The sequence below is a fragment of the Bos taurus genome, chromosome 1 (genome assembly GCF_002263795.3).
Source record: "Bos taurus isolate L1 Dominette 01449 registration number 42190680 breed Hereford chromosome 1, ARS-UCD2.0, whole genome shotgun sequence".
Taxonomy (NCBI): domain Eukaryota; kingdom Metazoa; phylum Chordata; class Mammalia; order Artiodactyla; family Bovidae; genus Bos; species Bos taurus.
The window spans coordinates 50,055,157-50,082,518 of NC_037328.1; the positions used below are offsets into that span (position 1 = coordinate 50,055,157).

At 36.1% G+C, this 27,362-nt stretch overlaps 1 protein-coding gene and 1 long non-coding RNA gene across 4 annotated transcripts in view; one reads left to right on the forward strand and one right to left on the reverse strand.

The window, feature by feature from the left end:
• Positions 1-27,362, forward strand: part of ALCAM (activated leukocyte cell adhesion molecule) — a 231,252-nt gene that overhangs the window by 124,355 nt on the left and 79,535 nt on the right.
• LOC132345526 (uncharacterized) lies at positions 17,377-25,516 on the reverse strand. The gene is made up of 3 exons (XR_009494922.1): positions 25,474-25,516; positions 23,653-23,742; positions 17,377-18,142 (listed from the first exon to the last, which is right to left on the reverse strand). It is a non-coding gene; the product is annotated as an uncharacterized lncRNA (long non-coding RNA).

Below are 27,362 nucleotides of genomic sequence, written 5' to 3' on the forward strand. Positions count from 1 at the left end.
ATGCTGCCTTTAGGTATAATTCAATCTGAATATAAACTGCATTTTCTGAAGACTGTCTTGGCATAGAGAAAGACTTATTACCATAAATAAATTTATCTGGGTACTTTTCCCCATCCATCACTTAAACTCACTTAGCTAGGTCACCATTTAATGATTTTCACCTGTTTTATTTTTCACATTCCAGTCGGTGTGCCAATAACACTTTCTTTTTTTTTTTTAAGTGGGAAAATTTTACTCAAACACGTTAAAAAAAAAAAGTAGAAACTCTTGGTATCAATCATTACTAAAGAAATGAAAATCAAAAATACATGGAGGTATAACCTCCCACCAGTCATAATGGTCAATTTCAAAACTTTATGAACAATAAATGCTGGAGAGGAACTGGAGAAAAAAGAACATTCCTAAGACACTGGTGAGACTGCAAATTAGTAACAGCCACCGTGGAGAACAGCACGGAGACTCCCCAAAAACCCAAGGACAGAGATACCATAAGGTCCAGTACTTGCACTGTGGGCCTTTACCTGGAAAGAACTGTAATTTGGAAATGTTTACACAGCACTATTTACAGTACACAGATACAGAAAAAACATACTGTACATCCACAGATGCATGGATAAGAAATTTTGTACATTTATATAAGACAAGGAAACACTTAGTCAGTTTAGTCACTCGGCCGTGTCTGAGTCTTTGCGACACCGTGGACCGCAGCATGCCAGGCTTCCCTGTCCATCACCAATTTCTGGAGCTTGCTCAAACTCATGTTTATCAGGATGGTGACGCCACCGAACCATCTCATCCTCTGTCATCCCCTTCTCCTCCTGTCTTCAATCTTGCCCAGCATCAGGGTCTTTTCCAATGAGTCAGTTCTTCGCTTCAGGTGGCCAAAGTTTTGGAGTTTCAGCTTTAGCATCAGTCCTTCCAATGAATATTCAGGACTGAGTAGCATTTCCTTGGTGAGGTTTGGAACTGTGGTGTTGGAGAAGACTCTTGAGAGTCCCTTGAACTGCAAGGAGATCCAATAACACTTTCTAAGTAAAGTTAGTGCTGCTATCAGTTCCTGCCTCTCAGGTCTGATTCCAATGTACATTTTAAGAACTTTTGTTTCCCTAGCAAAGTAAGGAATTTGGAGAAGTGAGGCTAAAAATATATGATATCTTAGGCAGCAAGTGTCCTCCCTCCTGAAAGTCTTCTTTATTAAGAATTTCTAGGTTGCAAGTGTCTTCCTTATTTAGGCATTGTAGTGAAGTTTTTATAATCTCTCATTTTCTAAATACCAAATGTTTGAGCCTCTTATGTTCCTAGACTTTCAGAAACATTTCGTTGATACCTTATGCTAGAAGAGTGATGTCAAATGACCGTACTCAATAGAATTATTTTAACACTTAGTGAAAGAAATTGGGTAAATAAAGATAACTGTTCAGGTTTACTTTGTAACACTGAATTCTCTTAGCCTGTAGTACCTTTGAAAACAGAAGTGAAATATTACTTTCATAAGTACACACTTGTGCCCTGTGATTCTTTGTTTCCTATATATTTTCTGTTATTTGAAATGTAACTCTGTGTGTGTGTGTGTGTGTGTGTGTGTGTGTGTTGGTTGGAAGAAATGGGTGAGAAAAAAGCAGGATATACATTAGGATTTAGGATTGTGGTCTCTAAATGTTCATGTAAAATTAAATTTAAAATATACTCCTATTGGACTGAGAATAAACCCTGGCTTCGCGGCTCTGCCTGTGTCTGCCTGCAATGTGGGAGACCTGGGTTGGATTCCTGGGTCAGGAAGATCCCCTGGAGAAGGAAATGGCAACCCACTCCAGTATTCTTGCCTGGAGAATCCCATGGACAGAGGAGCCTGGTGGGCTGCAGTCTACAGGGTCGCAAAGAGTCGGACACAACTGAACGACTTCACTTTCACTTTCACTTTCTTTCCTATTGGACTGTTCCCCTCTTCATCATTTATTGAATTGGACTCAATAAATCTTCAGTGTTTTTGGCACTAATGTTTCTGAATAGCCATTATCTTTGACCCTGTATAGGCAGGCTCCTGTTCTTGCCTGGAGAATCCCAGGGACGGGGGAGCCTGGTGGACTGCCGTCTATGGGGTCGCACAGAGTCGGACACGACTGAAGCGACTTAGCAGCAGGCTCCTGTAAATGAAAAATGAATTTCCAGTGTCTGCAGTTTCTTGTTAATGTTAATGTATAATTTGAATACAAATTAACAGGGAAGAATTATCAAAAAAATCCAGTCTGTCACAGAATAATACATACTTTGAGTATCATGTTTGCTATGCTTGTTTATACTTAGGACACTTGGATATTAAGGAATATAATACTTCCTAGGTGCCTCAGTGGTAAAGAATCCACCTGCCAATGCAGGCTATGTGTATTTGATCACTGAGTCAGGAAGATCCCCTGGAGGAAGATATGACAACTGACTTTAGTATTCTTGCTGGGAAAAATCCCATGGGCAAAGGAGCCTGGCGGACTACAGTCCATGGGGTCGCAAAGAGTTGGACATGACTGAGTGACTGAGCATATATGAGCACTTCCATAAGAAGATATATTTAACAAGGCAGGAACATTGTGGAAAAATATACTTGCCATTTATCAGTTACATGTAAACTAGGAATTCCGTCACCTAGAAATTTCAAATAGTTAAATTTATTGTGGATAGGCTTCTTGCCAGATAATACCAGTTATTCTGTTAATAAATATTAACCTCTTCCCACAATGTCCTAAAGAAAAAAAAAGGATGAAGAATTTTCACAAAAGAGTAATGATTAAGAATGATTTATTTAGATATTGATAGAACTTTTCTGTTAACATTTCTAATTCAGTTCAGTTCAGTTCCATCACTCAGTCATGTCCAACTCTTTGTGACCCCATGGACTGCAACACATCAGGCTTTCTTGTCAGTCACCAACTCCCGAAGCTTGCTCAAACTCACGTCCGTTGAGTCGGTGATGCCATCCAACCATCTGATCATCTGTCGTCCCCTTCTCCTCCTGCCTTCAATCTTTGCCAGCATCAGGGTTTTTTCCAGTGAGTCCATTCTTTGCATCAGGTGGCCAAAGTATTGGAGTTTCAGCTTCAGCATCAGTCCTTCCAATAAATATTCAGGACTGATTTCCTTTAGGATTGACTGGTTTGATCTCATTGCAGTCCTAGGGACTCCACACCACAGTTCAAAAGCATCAATTCTCCAGCACTCAGCTTTCTTTATAGTACAACTCTCACATCCATACATGACTACTGGAAAAACCATAGCTTTGACTAGACAAACCTTTGTTGGCAAAGTAATGTCTCTGCTTTTTAGTATGCTGTCTAGGATGGTCATAGCTTTTCTTCCAAGGAGCAAGCATCTCTTAATTTCATGGCTGTAGTCACCATCTGCAGTGATTTTGGAGCCCAAGAAAGTAAAGTCTGTCACTGTTTCCATTGTTTCTCCATCTATTTGCCATGAAGTGATGGGACTGGATACCGTGATCTTAGTTTTCTGAATGTTGAGTTTTAAGCCAACTTTTTCACTCTTCTCTTTCACTTTCATCAAGAGGCTCTTTAGTTCTTCTTCACTTTCTGCCATAAGGGTGGTGGCATCTGCATATCCTAGGCTATTGATATTTCTCCCGGCAATCTTGAATCCAACTTGTGCTTCATCCAGCCCAGCATTTCGCGTAATGTACTCTGCATATAAGTTAAATAAGCAGAGTGATAATATACAGCCTTGATGTACTCCTTTTCCATTTAGAACCAGGCTGTTTTTCCATGTCCAGTTCTAACTGTTGCTTCTTGACCTGCATACAGATTTCTCAGGAGGCAGGTCAGGTGGTCTGGTATTCCCATCTCTTGAAGAATTTTCCACAGTTTACTGTGATCCACACAGTCAAAGGTTTTGGCATAGTCAATAAAGCAGAAGTAGATGTTTTTCTGGAACTCTCTTGCTTTGTTGATGATCCAACAGATGTTGGCAATTTGATGTCTGGTTCTTCTGCCTTTTCTAAAACCAGCTTGAACATCTGGAAGTTCACAGTTCACCCACTGTTGAAGCCTGGCTTGGAGAATTTTAAGCATTTCTTTGCTAGCATGTGCGTGCTTAGTTTTTCAGTTGTGTCTGACTCTTTGAGGACCCATGGACTGTAGCCCACCAGGCTCCTCTGTCCATTCTTTCAGGCAAGAATACCAGAGTGGGTTGCCATTTCCTTCTCCATGCTAGCATGTGAGATGAGTGCAATTGTGAGGTAGTTTTAGTAGTTTGTTTCTCATTCAAGTAAATTCAATACTGCCATGCATCAGAAGTCAAGAAATTTGAAAAGTTAGCCTATTAGGCATGCATTCTCAGTTGTGTCCAACTCTTTGCAACCCCCTGGACTATAGCCCACCAGGCTCCTCTGTCCATGGAATTTTCCAGACAAGAATACTGGAGTGGGTTGCCATTTCCTTCTCCAGGGGCTCTTCCTAACCCAGGGATTAAACCTGTGTCTCCTGCATTGGAGGACAGATTCTTTACCACTGCGCCACCTGGGAATACCATGAAGAACAACTAAAAAGTGAGGTGCATAAATTTATTAGGGGACTAAGAAAGGATAGCCATCAAACACCTTATCATAATGTGATTGATATGTATTAGAGAACAGAAACATAGTTATGTCTAAAATTTGTCTATATAAAGTGTCTATCAAATCAAAACAGACCATTGGCTGTTAGATTTGTAATATATCATTAGTCTTTGCTTGTTTCCCTGTAGAAAAGTATACAGGTGGATATTTTCAAACTATAACCCGGAATATATCAAACAATCCCAATGGGTAACCTATTTGAATCAACATAGAAACTCTTTGAATAAAAATTGAATAATAGGTGAGTGATATAATGCTATCATAAATTAGAAATGAAATAAGTTGTTGTCTTCTTGTGGTGTTAATTTTTTCCTGCTGAACAAACAACATATTCGTTCAGAACTATGGGTACAAAACAAAGAAAGAAATATACAAGAAAAAACAAGCAAGGAAAGGAGAGGCTTATAGATAAAATATCTGTGCTCTAAAAACTTACTTTTTCCAAATCAAAATTCTAATCTGGCTTTAGTGAAGTTTAGCAATTATAAGCATCCTCCCTAATATATCTTAAATCTATGAAAAGTAGAATAATTATTGTTTTAATTTATGCTGTTGGTTATGCAACTTAAATAATTGGTTTGACATTTTTGAGGCTCTATGCAAATAAACTTCAGTATAAATATTAGGTGTACTTTTAAGATTACTTTTCTCAGCTATGTAATATGGGGGAAGCACTATGTGGAGCCAAGAATGAGATGAACTGAGGAAAATCAGCATCAATTGGCTGGATGGCCTTGAGTAATTCATTTCCCATCTCTTGGTTTCTAGTTCTTCAACTGCGAAATGAGAGGTGTGGATATGTATGGGAGGTCAGGGTCACTGATAACACCTAAGTTATGAGAGTCTGTAGGCCTATGACCACGCTAATACCAATAAAATTAGTAATGGTAATGATAAAAATAATAAAGTAATTACATTTATGTAGTAAATTCTGAGGTACTAAGCTGTGGGAAGTAGGGTAATGACCTGACCCCAACCAACATGCCCACCTTCTGTTCCCTGGAACCCAGAAATATATTTCTTTACATGGCAGAAGGGACATTGCTGATGTGATTAATATTAAAGGCATTGAGATTAAGAGGAAATTATCCTGGACTGTCCAGGTGCCCCAACATAATTACATGAGTTCTTGGAAGCAGAGAAGCTTTGATGCTGCAGTGAGAAAAACAGGCAATCTTGCTGACTTTGACGATGTAGGAGTCGGGTAACAAGAAGAGGAATGCACTGCACACAGCTTCTAGACGGCAACAACAGGCAAGAAAGTAGATTCTCCCACAGAGCCTTCAGAAAGGAACATAACCTTGCTGACACCTTGATTTTAGCCCAATGAGACCCAGGTCAGACTTCTGACCTCCAGGAACTATAACATAATCAATTCTTCTGTTTTTAGTCACTATGTTTGTGGTTTCCCTAATGGCTCAGACAGTAAAGAATCTGCCTGCAATTCAGGAGACCTGGGTTTGATCCCTGGGTCAGGAAGATCCCCTACAGAAGGGAATGGCTACCCACCCCAGTATCTTGCCTGGAGAACCTCATGGACAGAGATGCCTGATGGGCTACAGTCCATGGGGTTGCAAGAGTCAAACATGACTGAGCAACTAACACTTCGCCTCATGTTTGCAGTAATTTGTTACAGCAGCAATAAAAAAATTCTGATGTATTAGGCTCTCTGCTACAGTGATTTAAATGAACTCATTTTGACCTCACAACAACCTTAGGAAATAAAGACTCTCATTATCCTCAGTTTATACATGAGGAAATTGAGGTTTAGGGTGTTTGAATAACTTCTCAAGCTTAGCTTATAAATGATGAAGCCAGCATTTGATCCCTGGACTGTCTTCTTCTAAAGATGATATGTTTAAAATCCTTTTATGTATCAAAACCACGCAACAGTTTCATTTTTCCTACTATGGAATGAAATCAATTTTTCTTTGCCAGTTACCTGCTGGAAAGAAGGGCCAATGAGGATATCTGTGAGGATTTGGGGTCCTTTAGAAAAAAATTACTGTGCTCATTGTGCCTAATTAGTTATATTTATCTTTCTAAAATCATCAACTTTACTTTTCTTGTAATATGAGTGATTTTGATAATATTTTTAAGGGAATAATTAAGCATAACATCACTAGGATGACATATTCTAGAATGTAGCAAAGGATCTTTTATTTGATGACGGAGTTTCCTTTCTTCCTTCCTTTTCTCATTCCTTCTCTTTTTCTTTTCTCAGCCTAAGCAGCTAAACTTGTGTATCTGAGAAGAAGGGAAAAAATTAAGTCTCTCTCTTTTTTTTTTTTTAATTTTATTTTATTTTTAAACTTTACATAATTGTATTAGTTTTGCCAAATATCAAAATGAATCCACCACAGGCATACATGTGTTTCCCATCCTGAACCCTCCTCCCTCCTCCCTCCCCACACCATCCCTCTGGGTCGTCCCAGTGCACCAGCCCCAAGCATCCAGTATCGCGCATCGAACCTCTTTTTTAAAAAAATTTTTTTCAATGCCAATTTGACAGGCAGCAATGCTTTCTCCTTACTTTTATGGTGCTCCTCATCTATTTGTCTTCTCTCTTATTTATATTGCTACTCCCATATGCCTCTCTTTTCTTTGATGCATTAATCCTTCTTTCTCCCTTCTTTCAAAAGCTTTCCTAGCTTCCTCCTTACTCATTACTCATTTAAGTTGGGAGAGTTTTCTTTTCTTTTCTTTTCTTTTTTTACCTGGGAGCTTTGACCATTTATATCCTCTTCACCAAAATAACACCACTTATTCTGTGTCTGAGTGACATCTGTGGTGATGAGCCCATGCTCTTGAGAGCTCTGAGGTCTCTTTGGTGCTTCACCTGACCCCGCATTCCACATCAGAAATCTGGATGATTTCTGATCCTCCAACAGTAATGTAGCCTTTTAGTTTCTTCCTCTTTGGTGCTGCAAGCCCTTGAGGCCACTTAGGGGCTGGCAGTATTTTCATCTCTCTTTAAGAAGAATCCTCTTTGATATGAACTGCAATACAAGAAGGACACTTTGGTATGAAGAGGGGGAGAATGAAGCTTGTTTGTTCTACAGGAGAAGAAAAACATGATGATGGGTGTAGACAGAAAGGGAATCTATGAGAGATAGAGTCCTGGTTCCAAAAAAATGACAGACTCAAATTCCAGCAATGGAAGAATCAGATGCCAAACTTGTAGAAACAAAAAAAGCAACATGAATAAGAATTTGTTTTTGTAGAAGAGTTTGAGGTTGTACTCAAAATATGCAAGCAGGGTGGGATACATTTTACACAGTGCAGCAAAAGATTAGAGTCAGTTTATGTCTAAAATTAGCAAACCAGATCAAGTGCCATTGACTACCTTTGACAGCAAATAAATGATTAGCTAAGAATGGGTTGATGATTCTGTCTAAAGATAAAGAAAATGTTAAGGGCATGGAAAATCATAGAATTACGGAGTGTATTTTATGAGCCATGCATATAAACTTTTTAATAAAAGAGAACTGAACTATTTCTGCTTTCCATCTCTTGCTTTTTCTTAACTTTCAACAATTGGATGTTCTCAAAGCATAAATACTTCTATTTGTGGTAAGTTTGAAGTGCTTATTAGAAATGTCGAGATCTTTCTTTAAAATAAATGAATTTTGAAATTACCTAATTATTTTTCCACCAGAAAAACTTGTAGGAGCTATGAAAAAAAAATGATCAGAGAATTTCTTCTACATATGAAACATTGCACATCATGACAACAAAGTACATCAAATAATATTAAATAATATTTGTGAAATAGAGGAATATATCTAGATTTTGCAAATCAGTTGAATGATTTCTTAGCCAATGATTTTAGTTTAGATAGAGGCATGACACTGCTACTATATTTTCATTGCTTAAGAACATTTCATATTATTGTCTATGTCGTTAAAAAAAAGATCTGATAGCCTTTAAGAAAAAATCAATTCTGTTCCAAGAATTTACAAAGAACTTTGCTTCTTATTTTGTGTATGAAAAGAAAGGGGGAAATATGGACTAGGGATGGAGGGAAAGAAGAAAAATTACATTTTTAAATACTGTCATCTAAACAGAGTTTTTAAAAAAATGTTTCCCCTCCTCAATCACTGAAGAAGAAATACATATTTCCTAGCTCCCTCCTTGTCTTCAGTTTTGTTTGACTTTGCAGACATCATTCTGCATGCACTCTCTCATTCTCCATTCTCTACAAGGTCTTTTGACATTCTTAGTGTTAAGTACAATAACAGAATACAGTAATTGAGATAGATAAGACAATCTTGGGTAAAGTTGTGGGCTAATTTATTATTACTAGAAGAGATAGTTTGTAAAGAGATTGCTTTTTACCATACTCAGTGATGTTAGATATTCTGATTGTCCAGTTTTTTGAAAAAATATGTATGTATGTATTTATGGCATAAGTATAAGGAAGACACAAAAGGAGCAATGAAGAAGTTCAGTAAAGATTATCCCTCAAATATGAATTGTATAAGCTTTTTACATCTCCTCTTTCACTCTATTACCTCCCTCTAAGTATTCTTAGTAATGAAAGAAAAAAATTTTCTACTCTATTTTTGAATTGAATCAATGAAGAAAAGAAAGTTTTATGGTATCCTTTAAGGAAGAAATTCAAATAAAGTGTGCTTCCCACTGAAGCACAGAAAACCATGAGGATGTTCTCTTTTTTTTTTCTTTAAACAACATCAAATCATTCTCACTAGGAAAGGGGGACTTCTAAAAGGTCACGGAATGCATTGAAGATAAGCAGTGTTTTCTCTCTAGACACTAAATAGAAAAAGGAGGTAGAGAAGGAAGGAAAGCATTCCCAAGTCATCCTAACTGATAAGGAGCTTCCTTTAAGTGCTCTTTATATTTGACTTTATATGCAATTCATCAGAATTGCTCATCTCTACAATTTATAACAACATGAAATCTGTCATAAGAATATCTTTTTCAGAGAAAATGACTTTTGGGGTGTGTATTGTGCTCTAGTTAGTCTCCTTTCTTTTTGAAGTGAAAATACCAAAGGTTGTTAAATAAAATTCCTTTAAAAATGAATGTTCTTGGATGTGCTCCTGATGGCTATATTCCTCATAGCATGATAAACACCCATCATGGTTTTGCAGTGACATTTCCAGTTTCAAATGCTCTGTTCTGCTGTCACCAAAAACGCATTCATACTTGGCAGACTATGTCTCAATTTTTCATTTGGAAGATGTGGTCACTGAATTCATATGTTGCCAAGCAGAATTTCCTCGGCTCTTATTGTTTGAAAGTGAAAATTGGGCTATCCTCTGTGAAGCATCTACCATGTTCAGAGTGACTGATGTCTTACATTCATTATCTACTTAATGCTGGAAGAGAGATACAGTTTTTTCCCATTTTACAGTTTGTGAAGTAGAGAAGCACAGAGGATTAAATAATATACTCAAGACTTCTACATCTAGGAAGTCATGATGCTAGGCTTCAAACCAGAACACTTGAATAGCAAAACTTTGGGCTTTTCCCTCATGCTCTATAGCAGCAGTCCCCAACATTTCTCCATATACCAGGGGTGGGGGTGAGGTAGGGAGGGGTGGTTTCAGGATGATTCAAACACATTACACTTATTATGCACTTTATTTCTATTATGTTTCTTCAGCTCCACCAGGCATTAGATCCCAGAGGTCAAGGACCCCTGCTGTATAATATTCTGCTTGCTATTCCATACTTTCTGGTCAGACAAACTAAATGTGAATCATCAGCATTACTGAGAAGTTTTCTAAATGTTGAGTGTGTGAATAACGTGCTCTGGACTTAGGTCTCCATACTAAATAGAGAAGAAGAATCATAATGCAGTTTGTCTAAAGTTTGACAACCTTTTTACCAGCATGTTATGTTTGTCAGTTTGCTGTGTGTGTGTGTGTGTGTGTGTGTGCACGCACGCGGGGCGGGGGTTGGGGGGTGGGCAGCTACCTTATCTATTAGTATAATGTGCGTTTTTCTGTCTTGCCATGGTATGGTCATTGTGATATTAGATAGTGGCTTTGTTCCATTAATGAAGATGTAATTCATCACAAGCTGCTCTAAAATAGAGTGAAACAGTTTCTTCCTTAGGTTATGTAAATACTAATGTTTTTCACAGTTTTTTGAATTATATTGTATATGGTAAAAATGATGTATATGTTTAGGAATGAGAAGGACTCAACCTATCTCAACCTTTTTAAAAGCAAATGAATGGCAATAAATTTCGATGGTACAATGTCACAAATTATTTCTGAGTTCATGAAAGTGCTTAAAATATACCAGCTGACTAGAAATGATATTTAGATCACTGTAAAAATCCAAGTAAAGTTGAATTCTCAAAGCCATGTAGAATGGAGATCTCATATCTTCAATATCTAAGACCTAGAAAATAAATTAAAATATGCCTGTATTCATCTCCCCTAAAAGTAAATGAACTAAGGTAAGCGAAAATCAGAAATTGATAAGTGGATTATCAGTTAAGACAAAAGATCAGAATAGAATGTAAATTATAGCTAAAACAGAATATAGAAGTCATGCAGTTTTATCTTCATACTATAATATTATCATTTTAGTGATAAGGTATGTTTTATTAATTCTTTCCCAAATCCCCAGGCCAAAAACACACACATAATATTAACATGGCTTTGAGTTATGAATAGAAAAGTCCTTTAATTCTATCTTTCTAGTGTTTTCATTCCAATCCCAAAGAAAGGCAATGCCAAAGTATGTTCAAACTACCACAGAATTGCACTCATCTCACACGCTAGCAAAGTAATGCTCAAAATTCTCCAACCAGGCTTCAATAGCATGTGAAATTCCAGATGTTCAAGCTGGTTTTAGAAAAGACAGAGGAACCAGACATCAAATTACCAACATCCATTGGATCGTTGCAAAAGCAAGAGAGTTCCAGAAAAACATCTACTTCTGCTTTATTGACTACACCAAAGCCTTTGACTTTCCACGACAAACTGGAAAATTCTTCAAGAGATGGGAATACCATACCACCTGACCTGCCTCCTGAGAAATCTGTATGCAGGTCAAGAAGCAACAGTTAGAACTGTTCATGGAACAACAGACTGGTTCCAAATTAGGAAAGGAGTATGTCAAGGCTATATATTGTCACCCTGCTTATTTAACTGATATGCAGAGTACATCATGCAATATATTGGGCTAGATGAAGCACAAGCTGGAGTCAAGATTGTTGGGAGAAATATCAATAACCTCAAATATGCAGATGCTACCACCCTTATGGCAGAAAGTGAAGAAGAACTAAAGAGCCTCTTGATGAAGGTGAAAGAGGAGAGTGAAAAAGTTGGCTTAAAACTCAACATTCAGAAACCTAAGATCATGGCATCTGGTCCCATCACTTCACAGCAAATAGATGGGGAAACAATGGAAACAGTGACAGACTTTATTTTTGGGGGCCCCATAATCACTGCAGATGGTAACTGCAGCCATGAAATTAAAAGATGCTTGCTCTTTGGAAGAAAAGCTATGACCAACCTAGAAAGCATATTAAAAAGCAGAAACATTACTTGGCTAACAAAGTCCATCTAGTCAAAGCTTTGGTTTTTCTAATAGTCATGTATGGATGTGAGAGTTGGACTATAAAGAAAGCTGAGCGCCGAAGAATTGATGCTTTTGAGCTGTGGTGTTAGAGAAGACTCTTGAGAGTCCATTGGACTCTAAAGAGATGCAACCAGTCAATCCTAAAGGAAATCAGTCCTGAATATTTATTGGAAGGACTGATGCTGAAGCTGAAACTCCAATACTTTGGCCACCTGATGCAAAGAGCTGACTTACTGGAAAAGAACCTGATGCTGGGAAAGATTGAAAGCGCGAGGAGAAGGGAACAACAGAGGATGAGATGGTTGGATGGCATCACTGACTTCATGGACATGAGTTTGAATAAACTCCAAGAGTTGGTAATAGACAGGGAAGCCTGGCGTGCTGCAGTCCATGGGGTCCCAGAGTCAGACACGACTGACTGACTGAACTGAACTTCTAGTGACAAGAAATATGTTTTACCTTAAAGATATGTTCTATAAATTAGTTCATGCCTATCTTTCTTCCAACCAACTAAATTGTATTCATTGGTTATAGTCTTCTGGAGGTGGAAATGTGGTTGTTTGGTGTAATTGGCCTATTGTATTTAAACACATGATCAAATAAGTAAATGGTGGCAGACAGAACCAAACATATATCCTCAGGATCTTTAGGTGGAAAGCTGATGTGATTTCAAGAGAGAACATCTTACCCTAATTACCTCAGTTCAGATATGGATGCATTCTTCACTCTTCCATCTCCACTTAACTCTTGGAATCCCCAGGAGAACTACTTTTTAAAGTGGGAATTTTAGAATTGCTGTACTGGTGAAGGCTGGTTCTTTAAATTAATATGATATTGCCTGTTTTTTATTTCAAAATATTTTAGCTAACAATCACTTTGCTTTCAGAGCCTCTTTGGAGAAGATAAACCTGCTGTGGATTTGCTTAACTCACACAGTCTACTCAGGGTCCTCATTATAGGTTTTGTTTAGGACCCATATTGACCAATTAAAGTCCTCCAATTTATTTCTCAGATGTTATACTTGATTTACCAGCACAGTTTCTACATTAATTAATAGTAGAATTTATTTTCCAGAATTCTACTTCCAAAGCTAATATGTGAATCATCATTAATTTATCATGAGAATAAATCTGCAAATATTCAAGTCAATTTCTCCTAACCAAGGAAAAAAGTGTACTTTCATTTTTATTGTTGTTGTTAAGTGTGAACATGGTGAAAAGTTGTTAGGTAATAAAAACAAAAAAACTGACTTTTCTACAGTGAAATATTTAGTCTGCTTTTATTATGCATAAAATGTGCATATGCATATGCATAAAAATTATGCATTTTTTATTAAAATAAAATATTAAAAGTACTTCATCCATTTTTCTTCTATTCCACTGCGGTCATTTGACAAACAGGATTGTTTGTCAGAATGAACTACTAATAGATTGTAATAGGCAATTATTTCTTCCTACTCTGAACACCTGAGAAGAACTAAATATCAAGTCAAAACTGTCACTCACTTGAACACCAAAGTGTTTGGTATTAATTGTGTTGGTTGAAACTGAAGAATTTAGGGGGAATAGTAATCAGTTTTTCACACACCATCACTTAGAATACAAGTGACCAATTTAGCCACTCTTTCCCTGCTGCCAGAAAGCTATAGTTGAAATACCTATGCTGATTTAACCATAAACTAATTATAGTTCATATTATTAATAGAATGGGAGAAAATTATTGAAACACAAAAATTGCTATACTTCCTTATTATTAAAATGCAAAGAATGATTTACTTTCTCCATCTCTTCCCTTCTTTCTACCTTCCTCCCTCCTTTCTTCCCTCCTTTCTTTTCTCCTTTCCTACTTTTTCCCTTTCTTCCCTTTCTCACTCCTTTTCTTTTTTCTTTGCCTCTTATTTAAGGATTTTGTATTTTCAAAATATAGGCTTTGTATGTGGGAGTAGTCAGATAACATTTTTTTAAAACTCAGTATGTCTTTTACAGTGTTTTCTCTCCAACTTTCAAAACTATGGAGAAAATACCTATAAAGTATTTACAGTTTAATAGTGGGAAAGGCAGTCATTCTGTTACATGCTTCACCGTATGTCGTACTACATACACTTGAAAATACATTATCTTCATCATATCATTTGGCTAGATTCCAAAAGCTCAGTATCTTAAAAATATCAGAGAGATTTAGAACAAGTGCACATTGTGGTGTTAATAGAGAGAACATTGATTGGGAGCAGAAGAGTTGTTTCCTGAAGTCAGTTCCACCTTTAGCTCTAAAAATGCTCTAGTCTTCAGCCTCCTTAGTTGTATGATGAGTAACCTCTAGTGAATAATCTCTAAGGTTATTTCTCATTCCAATGTACAATGCCTTTAAATCACTAGACAATCCATTGTATAAAGTGCAATAACAGAGTATTTTGTAGAGTCAGAGGCTTCTTATCTGCCAAACTCAACCCTTTAGAGCCCAGCCAAGAATCTATGGGAAACACATAGGTTCTCAGCAGCCAAAATAAATGCTGGTGTCCATGACCATTCCTAACCTTATTCTTTGGGAAAGTCCTTGGGGCCCTCACACAGAGATTGTTTACTCTTTAAATAGAATCTCTTTTTAAGTTTGATTATCTTGTTTTCAAAGGCCTGGCAATTTGGAAAGGGACTATGAGGCAATCATAAGATGGAACAATGTATGGGAAAGGGTTTGTAGGCTCTCAAGTACCGTGCAAATCTGAGCTGTTATCATTCGTAAGAATGACACCTGACAGGAACAGTGAGAGAAAAGATAAGTCATTTCAGACAAACATAGTGATGTCAAAATTCTATTGGGCTGTGCTGTTTCATATACTAGAGCAAATAGGTTTAATCATTTCAATAGTTTCCAAGATCCTGTCTGAATTATAGCACAGTATGTGCTTGTAGAAATAACTGAATTACCACAAGAAAGTTCATTTATATTCTGAATAATATTTGGTTTAAGAGATGATTTCTTGGAAAGTGCATTTTTAAGTAATATATAAATGTTAGGTATTATCATATAATTTGATTTGAATTTCAGGACAGTATGCAATGTGATACAAATGTTTTCCATCTGAAAGAATTAAAAATTTAATGTAATATGGTACATAATGGGCTAGATTTCAATTGCCTAAAAATTATATCTGAGTAATCCTAAATATATGAAGTGCTACTCTAATTTTGAAAGGCAGTAATTTTTTATTATCTATAGTAGAAGTAATTAAGATTAAAATAATATTAATTCATTTTGCTCCAAAATTAAACAAAATTATTATGTGCTCAGTTTAGAATTTTCTGTAACACTGTTTCTAGACTCATGAGCCTGTTATGATAGTATTGCATACTGTTAGAGTAATGCAAAATATGATACATGCCCATACTGAAAACATACTACATGCTGAGCCAATGTATAAAAGTTTTTAATAATCCTTGAGTGATACTGGTAACCAATATAAAGCCAACTAAAATTAAATTAAAAACACTCATCAATTGATGCGAAGTTAGAAACCAAAACCAAAGTTTGTCAGTGTCAAGTTTCTAAAATATTCACTGGAAATGCCAACAGCAAATTTAAGTTATAAAGCGAAAATAAGAAATCTGACATGTTCTCTCTTTTTTTTAAAGATTTTGCCAGCCCAGACATAAAAGTAATATGGCTTCAAATGCCAGCTGAAAATTAACAAGAATTCTTTATGAGAATCCAACATGGGAATCCTTTTCTCATATTTGGGAATGTTAAACCTAGAATATTTAAGCCCTGTTTTATATCATATTATACATGGATAAATGGAGGCCTAAGAAAGCATATTCTTGATGATTTCAAGGCAAATATGAGGCAAGAACTCAGGTTCCTAGACTACCACATCAGAGTTCTTTCAACTATGAGTTGCAGATTCAATATTTTATACTGAATTATTAATAAAGACAGTTGATAATCTCTATCACATCAATGGCAGACATTTTAAGAATGAAAAAGTGGATGGAGATGACAGTCCATGATCCTGGGGACTTGAGGCCATAATTTGGAAATCATTTCCTAAAGTCCAGGCATTTAAGGAGAGCACGCAGAAGCAGCTGAATGGTGAACAGGAGAAAGGACATTAGACAGGCAGGTGCAGGTTAGTCGAATTGATTGACTTCCTGGCAGCAAGGGCACAGATTGTTTGATTATGCTTTTGTTCAGCAAGGAAAGAAAGAGAACACCACCAGAGGCTGCTAACTCCCAGCTACCAGCAACTTCTGAAAGGGGTATTTGAAAGATATAGAAGTAATATTTTCCACCCTCTCCCTTTATAGTCTTTGGCAACCATCTTTGGTCACACTGTCACTTGAATTGGAATGTTTAAACTATAATAGTACAATGGCTTTGTATTTTTAATTAATTTTTATTGGAGTATAATTACTTAACAATGTTGTGTTAGTTTCTACTGTACCACAAAATGAATCAGCTAAACATATACACATGAAAAATGGGCCCACGTCGCCCATTCATGTCCATCTCTTTGTGGACATGGACGTTAGCCCACTAGTCTCCTCTGTCCATGAAATTCTCCAGGCAAGAATACTGGAGTGGGTTGCCATTTCCTCCTCCAGGGGATCCTCCCAACCCAGGGATCAAATCTGGGTCTCCTACATTGCAGGTGGACTCTTTACCATCTGAGCCACCAGGGAAGCTCACATATACATATCTTCCCTTCCTTTTGGACTTCCTTCCCATTCAGGTCACTACAGTTCATTAAGCAGAGTTCCCTGTGCTATACATTATATTCTCATTAGTTCTCTATTTTATACATAGTATCAGGTTTTGTATTTTATATCAGAGCTTTATGAGATCCTTGACCCACTCATCAGTGCTTGAAGAAACACTTCTGGAATCCCAATTGAATTCAGAAACTGCTCTAAAAAAGAAAAATTAGTAGTGACCTAAAAGCTCAATATTGTAGGTCTTTTTCTTTTACATTTCATTTTTGCTCTTTTCATCAAAAGTTCTAACTGGTAAACACAAAGCCTTAGTGGAATAATAAGCAGGAAATTGTCTTTAGGACTATATAAGTTCCAGCACCATGGCTTTTCTCTTTCTGTATTTTGCGGTGTTTACCAAAAAGGGCTTGCATGTGTTAAAACCAAAATGCAAGTTACATTAACAATTTGCATTTAGAAATCCAAGCACTTAACACCACCAGACTTAATATTTGCTTTGGACGGTTCTGATTGTTTAGTCTCAAGCTTTTTCCAAAAAGCTAACATAAAAAGGCAGCTCTCCTATTTGCCTAGTTTGTGTGTGGTTTCACACATGGTGCATGATGTGCTTCTACGAGACAAAGTGTTATCTCTTCTTCACATGAGCAGTGTACCCAGCTGGGTTGGGAAATGTGAACTTTGTGATTACATGAAGCTCACATAGATTCCACTTTGGAAGTGTCTCCTCCTCACTGTGCTTTGTCTTCTTCATTCTCTTGCCATATTTCACTATGATTACTTGACCTTCTAAACATTGTAAGTTTCTAACAAGGTTACCATCCCCTAGTCTCTGCTGTAGTTGATTATCTTTCACAACACTGCTAAGGAGAATTTTCAACAGCAAAAATCTGACCACTTCACTGCCATCCTTAAAATACACCAAAAAACCCTTTTATTGCTTCCACATTCTTTATAGGGTAAAATCCAGATTATTTAAGCTGTTGTTTAAGTATCACTCCAGAAGCAGCCTTCCCAGCTGTATTTCCTTCCATTACCTCCCACATGCCCTAAGTTTTAGCCACACTGGCTGAATGAGATCATACTTCTTGTTCCCAGCATTTCATCTGCATGCACTTTCCTTCATTCTCCTTCTCACTTGAAGAAATCCTTGTCTGTGAAGGTCAATATGAATGTCCTTTTGGAATAAAGCCTTCTTCAGTCTATTCATCAATCTCTCCTCTGCTTGTACATTTGGCACATAATCTCTTTGATTCCCCTAAATAATAAAAGACAGAGGTATAATAGCTAACATTTTGAGTTTTACTGAGATATTATTGACAGAAAAAAAATTGTATGTGTGCGAAGTGTGTAACATGATGCTGTGATACACATATTGCATTGTGATTACCACATTTAAACTAACCAGTGTATCCATCACCTCAAATAGTTTCCCTTTGTGTGTTGTTGGGGGGATAGAATGAGAACCTTCATATCTAATCTGAGCAAATTTCATGTGTGCATTACTAATAATTATAATCACTTGTTGGAGAAGGAAATGGCAACCCACTCCAGTGTTCTTGCCTGGAGAATCCCAGGGACGGGGGAGCCTGGTGGGCTGCCGTCTATGGGGTCACACAGAGTCGGACACAACTGAAGCGACTTAGCAGCAGCAGCATAATCACTTGTGGCTCAGTCAGTCAAGAATCCTCCTGCAGTGAAGGAGACCCAGGTTTGATCCATGGTTTGGGAAGATCCTCTGGAAAAGGGAATGGCATCCCACTCCAGTATTCTTGCCTAGAGAGTCCCGTGGACAGAGGAACCTGGTGGGCTACAGTCCATGGGGTCGCCAGAGTCAGAAAGACTGAGCGACTAAGCACACATGCATGTACATTAGGTATCCAGAACTTGCTCATAACTGAAAGCTCGTAGCCTTTGACCAGTATCTCCCTATTTCCCCCTCCCCGAAGCCCTAGCAACCACCATTTTACTCTCTGTTACTGTGTGTTGGGCTTTTTATGTTCGACATATCAGTGAGATTATGCAGTGCTTGTCTTTCTGTGTCTGTCTTATTTCACTCAGTGAAATGTCTAGATTCATCCATGTTGTCACAAATGGCAGAATTTCCTTATTTTCTTCTTTTTTAAGGCTGAATAACATTCTATTATGTGGTTGTATGTATGTGTGTGTATCACATTTTCTTTATTGATGGACATTTAAATTGTTCACATATCTTGGCTACTGTGAATAATGCCACAGTGACTGTGAGAGTGTAATATCACTTAGACATAGTGATTTTGTTTTCTTGGATATATACCAAGAAGTGGGTTGCTGATCATATGGTATTTCTATTTATATCTGTACTTTACCATGATGGCTGTACCCATTTTACATTCCCCCCAACAGTGTACAAAGATTCCTTTTTCTCCACATTCTGACTAGCATGTACCTTTTGACCATTTTAGTAAGAGCCATCCTATGAGGTATGAGGTAGTATCTTGTGGCTTTGATTTCCCTAATGATTAATGATGTTGAGCATCTTTTATTAATAGTTAACATTTACTGAGCATTTGTATGAAAAGTATTCTTTCAAGCAGTTTGTGTATTAAGTCACTCAGTCATGCCTGACTCTTTGTGACCGCATGGACTGTAGCCCACCAGGCTCCTCCATCCATGGGATTCTCTAGGCAAGAATACTGGAGTGGGTTTCCATTTCCTTCTCCAGGGGATCTTCCCAACCCAGGGATTGGACCCAGGTCTCCTGCATTGCAAACAGATTGTTTACTGTTTGAGCCACCAGAGAAGCCCTTTAAGCAGCTTACACATTAATTTATTTAATATTCACAATAACCCTTTGAGCTTGATACTATTATCTTCTATTTAATGGCTGGAAAACAGGAGAACATATAGTTCAACTAACTCTGTAGGTCACTTACCTTCTTAGTATTAGGGCTTGAACCATACCTGTGTAGTGTTGTCTGTTGCCTCTTTTTCTAGATTTTAATCTCCTTCGAATAGATAATTTTTTTATGTTTGTGTGCTGAACAGGAATACAGTATCTGACATATTGTAGCCAACCAATTGCTTTATGGTACAATGCTTTTATAAATTACTTGAAATACAATCTTTTGGGTTAAGGAAATTTTATTTTCTTAGGCTTTTAGAAAAAATTAAGGAAAATATGACTCAAGTCAATAATAAAATACTTATAATGAGATGCAAACTGTGGATCTTGGTGTTTAGCATATATCTTTTATAGTTTCTCAGTTACATCAACAATATTGGAAAAATGTTTAACTTGTAATTACTATAGACTATTCTTCAGGCACATGCAATTTTCCATTTTCAGTAGATTGCACTGGCTTTCCAATGTACATCATTATAAATTATCTTTTAGCTTTAAAGGTTTTAGAATGAATAGCACACTTCCCTAATGATATCTTTCTGAAGTACTTGTGTATGAGTTATTTTCACTGACCATATAGGTTTACCTTGGGTGACTATTAGGTATGATGTTGGTTTGGAAATTGCCTTTGTAAAATATCTCTCAGGTTTTAAAATTAGAGGTAAGAAACAATGAATTTCTGAATAACAAATTCTAAAATCATACTGATTACCTATAAAGGTATGGAATATATATATATATATATATATATATATATATATATATATTCCAGAGAGAGAGAGAGAGATTGAATATGCATCAATATTCATACTTGTATGTTGAGGCTACTGACAATTGAAAAAATGATAATGAAGAAAACATTTTAAAGCTGATTTCAGAGATGTTCTTTATCATCTGTTCTATATACACAGGTAAAATTGTAGCTGAAGAATGCACACTTACAGCATGTTTTGGTAAAGCTCTTAAGGGGGAACTAACTTGAAAATTGCCATTGGATTTTCAGACAGTGACACAGTCTAAGCATCCCAGTCATTTCTATTTGGTTTGTTTGTTTTTAATTAATTTCTTCCTTGAGAGGAAGCTTTAGGAGTATTTTCAGTTATAGAACTCAAATGAGATTCATAAACCAAACACATGATATAACATGAAGCCTTGCTAACACTCCAGCAGCTCATCTCTGTAACCTGGTATTCTTTTAATGTGTAGGGACAGTGATTTTTTTTTTTAACCTTAATGACACTATTGTCTTTAAAAACTGTTAAGAATAGCAGAGCCAAGGAGGTAAATATTATAAAATGAAGTTTAGGGGGATTTTGAGCATCATTATCTTCCCGAGAAGTAACCATGAACGAATTATCAAAGACATTATCTCTTTTAATCCAAAGATGAACCAAATATATTATTAGCACCTTGGTGGGATTGAGAATATGTAGAAAACATAATCATAAAACACCATTTCTTACTGCAGCACAACCACCCAGGATACTGTTCAGCAGAGGTCTTGGTGTTGTCTGCACCTGCAGAGAGCTGCCTGGGGATGCAGCTGGTTAGACAGAGATCACCTTTACTGGTGGATGCAAAGCTTTGTCCTTGAAGATTTTATGTCCTTCCTTCCATCTTAACCAAGGGAATTTAAATGAGATTGTCTGAATATAGAATGTATACATTCCATAGGCTGAAGAAACTATGTACATTGTTCTTCTTTAGGTTTATAGAAAAATTCAATAGAAAAGAGTTCCCCTATACTCTTAAACAGTCCCCATCCCCCTATTTACCTATTATTAACATCTTGCATAAGTGTGGTACATTTGTTACAACTGAGGGGTCAGTATTGCCACATTATTATTATTAAGTAACATCTATAATTTATGTTTTCCTCTTTGTGTTGTATGTTTTATTGGTTTTGACAAATGTATAATTATTTGTATCCACCATCATAGTATCAGAATAATTTCACTACTCAAAGCATTCTCTGTGCTCTGTCTATCCATCCCATCCTTCCTCTCATCAACCCCCTGGGAACTCCTCTCCTTACTATCTCCATAGTTTCACCTTTTTCTATAATGTCAGAGTCATACAGATTGATACAGAAGATCAATCAGATTAACTTCTTTCACTTGGCAATGTGCATTTAAGTTTCCTTTGTCTTTTCATGAGCTTGAGCTCATGAGCTTGGTAGCTCATTTCTTTTTATTGCTGATATTCCATTGCATGTACCACCTAGTTTATCCATTCACTACTGAAGGACATCTTGGTTGCTTCCAGAATTTGGCAGTTATGAATAAACATTATGTTAAGGTTTTTTGTGAACTTAAACATTTTTAACTCAGTACAAGGGACTCTACTCAATACTCTATAATAGGAAAAGGATGCTTCTCTAAATGGGAAAAGGATCTAAAAAAGAGTGGATGTATGTACATGTATAACTGATTTACTTTGATAAAGTTATTTACTTTGATGGAGTTCCCTCATAGTTCAGTCAGTAAAGAATCTTCCTTCAATGCAGGAGACCGAGGTTCGATTGCTGGGTCAGGAAGTTCCCCTGGAGAAGAAAATGGCACCCTACTCTAGTATTCTTGTCTGGGAAATTCCATGGACTGAGGAGCCTGGCAGGCTGCAATCCATGGGGTCACAATAGTTGGACACGACTTAGGGACTAAACTACAACACTAGAAACTAAAACAACGTTGTAAGTCAACTATACCCCCAATAAAAAGTAAAAAGTTTTCAAAAACTTGTAATTGTGAAAACTCTTTTTGATGGAGAGGAAAGGCATGAGTTTTAAAGTTAGACTTAATTTGAATCCTAACCTTCATTTTATTCATCCAATAAATTTTTCTTGGTAGTCTATTCTATTTTCACTACTGTGCTGGGTGTTTGAAATGCTTAAATAAAGTGCTATTCCACCTGTCAAAGGTGCCTCGTCTACACTTAAAAGCCTTCTTATACCTCTGATTCCTTATATGAAAGATATCTATTTCAGATATTAGCAGTTTTCTGTTGTGTTCTGAGAATCAGATGAGCTGTCATAGACAAGACTTCACATATTTCCTGGCAATAAATGCTCAGTTGGTATATAACATCCAACTGAGAAAGAGGTGGTACTTGATAGTTTATTTTCTTGCTAGTCCTTCTGTCCTTCTGATCTATAGGTTTTATAATGTTAAATATGAAAGTTTTATTTACTAATACATACGGAAAACATTTTATACTTTTCAAACAATATTCCTAGCTTAACCACAATTTAAAATGAAATAAGAATGTGTCATCATTTTCTGTTTATCTGATAGTGATGAGTATTGGACTTCAGGTGAGAATTAATTTGGTGCTCTAGCTTCACTACATACTGGTTTGATATTGTTGGTGTAGTCTCTTGTGTAGTAGTCTCTTGGCTTTGAAGGGTGAACAGGATCCCATCAGCAAAGGAAGCATCATAGTATGTGTTCACCATAAACATTTATTCATTCATCATATAGGGCTATTGTGAGATTCAAATGCAAAAATGTACAATATACATAAAAGAGTACTACAAACTATAAATCACCATAAAATGTCCATTATTATTGCTATAATTGCTCTAATGTATTTTTTGCTTTTAATTTGGCTAACTCTTTACTAAATCAAACTGTAGGTTTGATTTTTTTTTTTCACTATACCCCTATTGCAATCTGAATTTTCTAGGATCCAATAACCTACTAATTTTAGAGGGCCAGTTCCCTTGTGGCTCAGCTGGTAAAGAATCCGCCTGAAATGCAAGAGACCTGGGTTCGATCCTGGGTTGGGAAGATCCCTGGAGAAGGGAAAGGCTACCCACTCTGGTATTTTGGCCTAGATAATTCAGCTGAATGCAAAAGAGCCATTTCCTGCTGTAAGAACTTGCTCACCTTTCTAGGTGTTTGTTGTTGTTATCGTTTTTGCCATTTTGTCCATGATGGTTAGTCTTCCAGAAACTCTGCGGATCATTAAACCTTTTCCTAAATCACAGTATAAATATGACACATTTTAAAGTTACAATGAGCCTCTGGGATTACAAAGTGTTCAGCAACTTATTTAAGAGTAAGGAAGAGTTTCAAAGCTCAGCCAAATTAAGGTCCAGATTTTACAAGGTCTTTAAAAGCATTTCCCCATTCTGATATCCTTAGAAAAGATTAAAACTACCTTTCAATACAACTTCCTATATTTCTCATTTCTATTCATTGCTTTCCTAAATTATCTTGTTCTCTTTCCCACTTTTCCTCCCACTCATCAATTAAGAGTAATGACTGTCAGGGAAAGTGGAATATATCAAAGTTATTGTTAATATTGTCTAAGTTCATGCATTTCAGAGCAATACCACTGAGCTTGTACTGTAGACAAGCTACTGCAGGTGTCATTCTCTATGCTGACCTGTCCTTGAAGCAACACAAAACCTCTTAAGAGTGGAGGATAATTTCATTTTTATGTAGTATATTATGTTGATTTCCTATTGTGCAACTATTTGTTTTACTTTTAAATTTTTTAAAGAAAATTTTATTTTTCCTGCGGTCTTAATTGCTTTCAAAAAATATGTATTGGACAAGTGTTTCTATTTCTTCTTCCTCATAAGAACTAGAAAACTAGATTTCATAGTAAGCTGAGTTTAGTTCTTAAAAAAGGGCAAATGCCATAGAAAGCCATCATTTTCTTCCTATGACCTTAACTTATATTACAACTCCTGTGGGAAGTTGTCAATTTAAAAGCGTGGAATTTACACGAATCTAAGTCTTGGAAATCAGCCAGCAATCTTCACAAAATATGTGGGGAAATCTATTAAATAGCTTTTTAACCTTTATTACTTACCATGTTTGATTGTACAAATCTATATCCTCAGGAGACATAGGCAGTGCTAATTGGAATTCATGTGAAGAAAAGAGCAAAAAGCTATTTCAACCTATGTAAACATTTTTTGGTACCTAGTTAAATACTTAACCAGGAATATTCCAGAAGCAGGCATCCTGGACAAGATCACTCAAGCAATTAGGAAGCAAAAGTTTACTTCTCTGCTCATTCAGGAGCCTTGACAACTTATTTGCTATCCCCTCCCTCTCCCCCGTAATTCATTACCTCAATTATTGGGTAAAATTCTCTAATGCTATAGAATATTACTTTAAATGCTAAAGCAATAAAATTAGCACAAGCTATTATTAATAGAAGCTCTCTGAAAACAATGATGATCTTATTGGCTAAAAATATTTATGATATGTTTTTTCTAAGACATTTGAGAAATGTAAAAGCTATTAGGAATTTGTTGTTTGGGAGTTGGAGAGTGTTATCAAGGACAGCTTTGATTATCTCAAATCAAGAGGTCTTTTTGTTGCCATGGCATTAAATTATTTGCACACAACAAATTTAATAATGTCACAATAACTATTGAACTCTTTCTAAAGACAGGCTCTAGTCTAAATTCCAAAAGTTCCCATTACTTCAGATGATGCACTTAAGGTCTTTTGTGAAGCGTTGTGCCTGCTTTCCTGTTGATAGTGTTTTCGTGAATACAATACAGTTATTGTCTTTGCTAAAATAATTAAGTCATATTCACAATTTCAATACAACTTACATGGGAAAATGTAACTTTTCAGTATTCAAATAGAACTGATACACTTAGTTAAACTTTGAGCATAAATGTTTTCATCCTTCCTTTGCATCTAACATGGGACAGTATTCAAATAGGGGTTTCTTCTACCTACCTCTTTAGTTAAGCTGGTTCCCAAATGAAGTCCTCAGGATCTGAATAGAGACAATGCAAAAATTAATGCAGGAAATTGAATTGAGGGAGAGAAACAAAAGGAAAATAATGTTTACTGATTCTTTTCATTTTATTGATTAATTCCTTAATGACATAGCATCAAGTCCTAGATAATTAGGAGAGAAGCATGATAGTAGAAAATAGTCAACTTTATGAATTTCAACTTACATAAATTATTAGTTGCATAAATATTTGTAATTATTATAATGTGTGAACTGTAGAATATAAAGGGAAACATGATTAAACGTTCTTTTCTTTAGTCTCCTTTACTACATTTTAAAATAAAATATAGAAGATTAGTATTTTCATATACAAATTTTAAATTTCTGGTTCAATGTAGTCTTCTTGCCTTCCCCCTGCCTTGCAATAGAGCATGAAGTGTTTTTAAGTATTTTTATTTGAGTTTGTCCCCACAAAGGGACCAGTGTTTACAGAGACTGTGTAGTCCAGTCAAAAACTCATCACTGAGGAATGAGGACTTGGTGACACACAGCTCCCCTTTGAAACAAATTTTTGGAAACCCCAGTTTCATCTTCAGAACAAAGAATGTGAAGAAAACTGTCAAAGAAACCCTAAATCCTGATGCTCTTGGTGACATTTCAAATGTAAATCTAGGTCGGTGCACTGTTTTGAGTGTATGTTTTATTCCATTAAAAATATTTTTAAAACACAATAGCTTTTTGGTGGTGGACAATGCTAAGATATTGAATTCTAATTACTTCAGTATCTGCTTTATCCCCACCTTCCCGGATTCCCTAGAATCCCAAAGAATAGTATATGGTTTTCTGAAATGTTAAATGAAGACTAAAAGTTAAGGGCTGTAAGAATATGATCTGATAGAGTTCCTTTCAGTGCACTGCAATGGGGCTTTATTTTACCCATTATTATTGAGCACCTGCAACCTTCATGGCGCTGTGATGAATTTCAAAGTGAGGGCAATGTAGGTTTTTCCTTCAAATAGGTTGCAGCATAGTGGAGAAATTAAACTGATAATTTCTCCCTCTTTTGAAAAGAAATTAAAATTCATATATATATATATATATATATATATATGTCTAGAATTTAAACTCTGAATACAGGGTGTTTTCCTTTTATCAATGTGAATTGCCTACCCTAGACAGCCCTTGGCACAAAGCGAGCACTCAATAGCCAATAAATGAATGATAAAGAATAAATACTGAAATATATGCAGACAAAAAGGAAAACAAAGTATTTGCCTATTTGTTTCAGTGGGTTCATGGAGAGCATTGTGTAGATACACCCTCTAGCTTATATTTCTGTTTTAATGAACATTAGTTTCCTCAGTTGTTTAGTATTCAAAATAATTCTGTGTTATCTTTATATATAATCATGCACTTGTGCAAAAACTTTTTGTAGGCTAGATCCTCAATGGTATAATTACTGGATCAAAGGGTATTTGCATTTTAAATTTGATAGATAGCATCAAATTATGCTTCCATAAGTTCTGTTCAATTTAGAATGAACCTTAAATATTTTATTTTTTAATTCAAGGCAATCTTTGACAATCTAATAAAAGTTCTGAATTCTCTTTCTTTAAAAAGAGATGCCTCGGTATACTACAATTTGGGTTTTTTAAAAAATAACTTTAGAGGATTCATAGATGCCATAAAGTCCATTTATGGATCCCAAGTTAAGAAATTCTAACAAGTACAGTAGAGTTTGTGTTTTGCTGGTTTAAAATTCCTGAGGCATTTCACAAAAAGTAAGAAAAAAGTCCATAAATTAAATCATTTCTGTTGCTTTTAAATCATTTCTAAGTAAAATTTTTGCTTTATAATTTAAAAGTGACCCCAAATGGAATCCAAATGC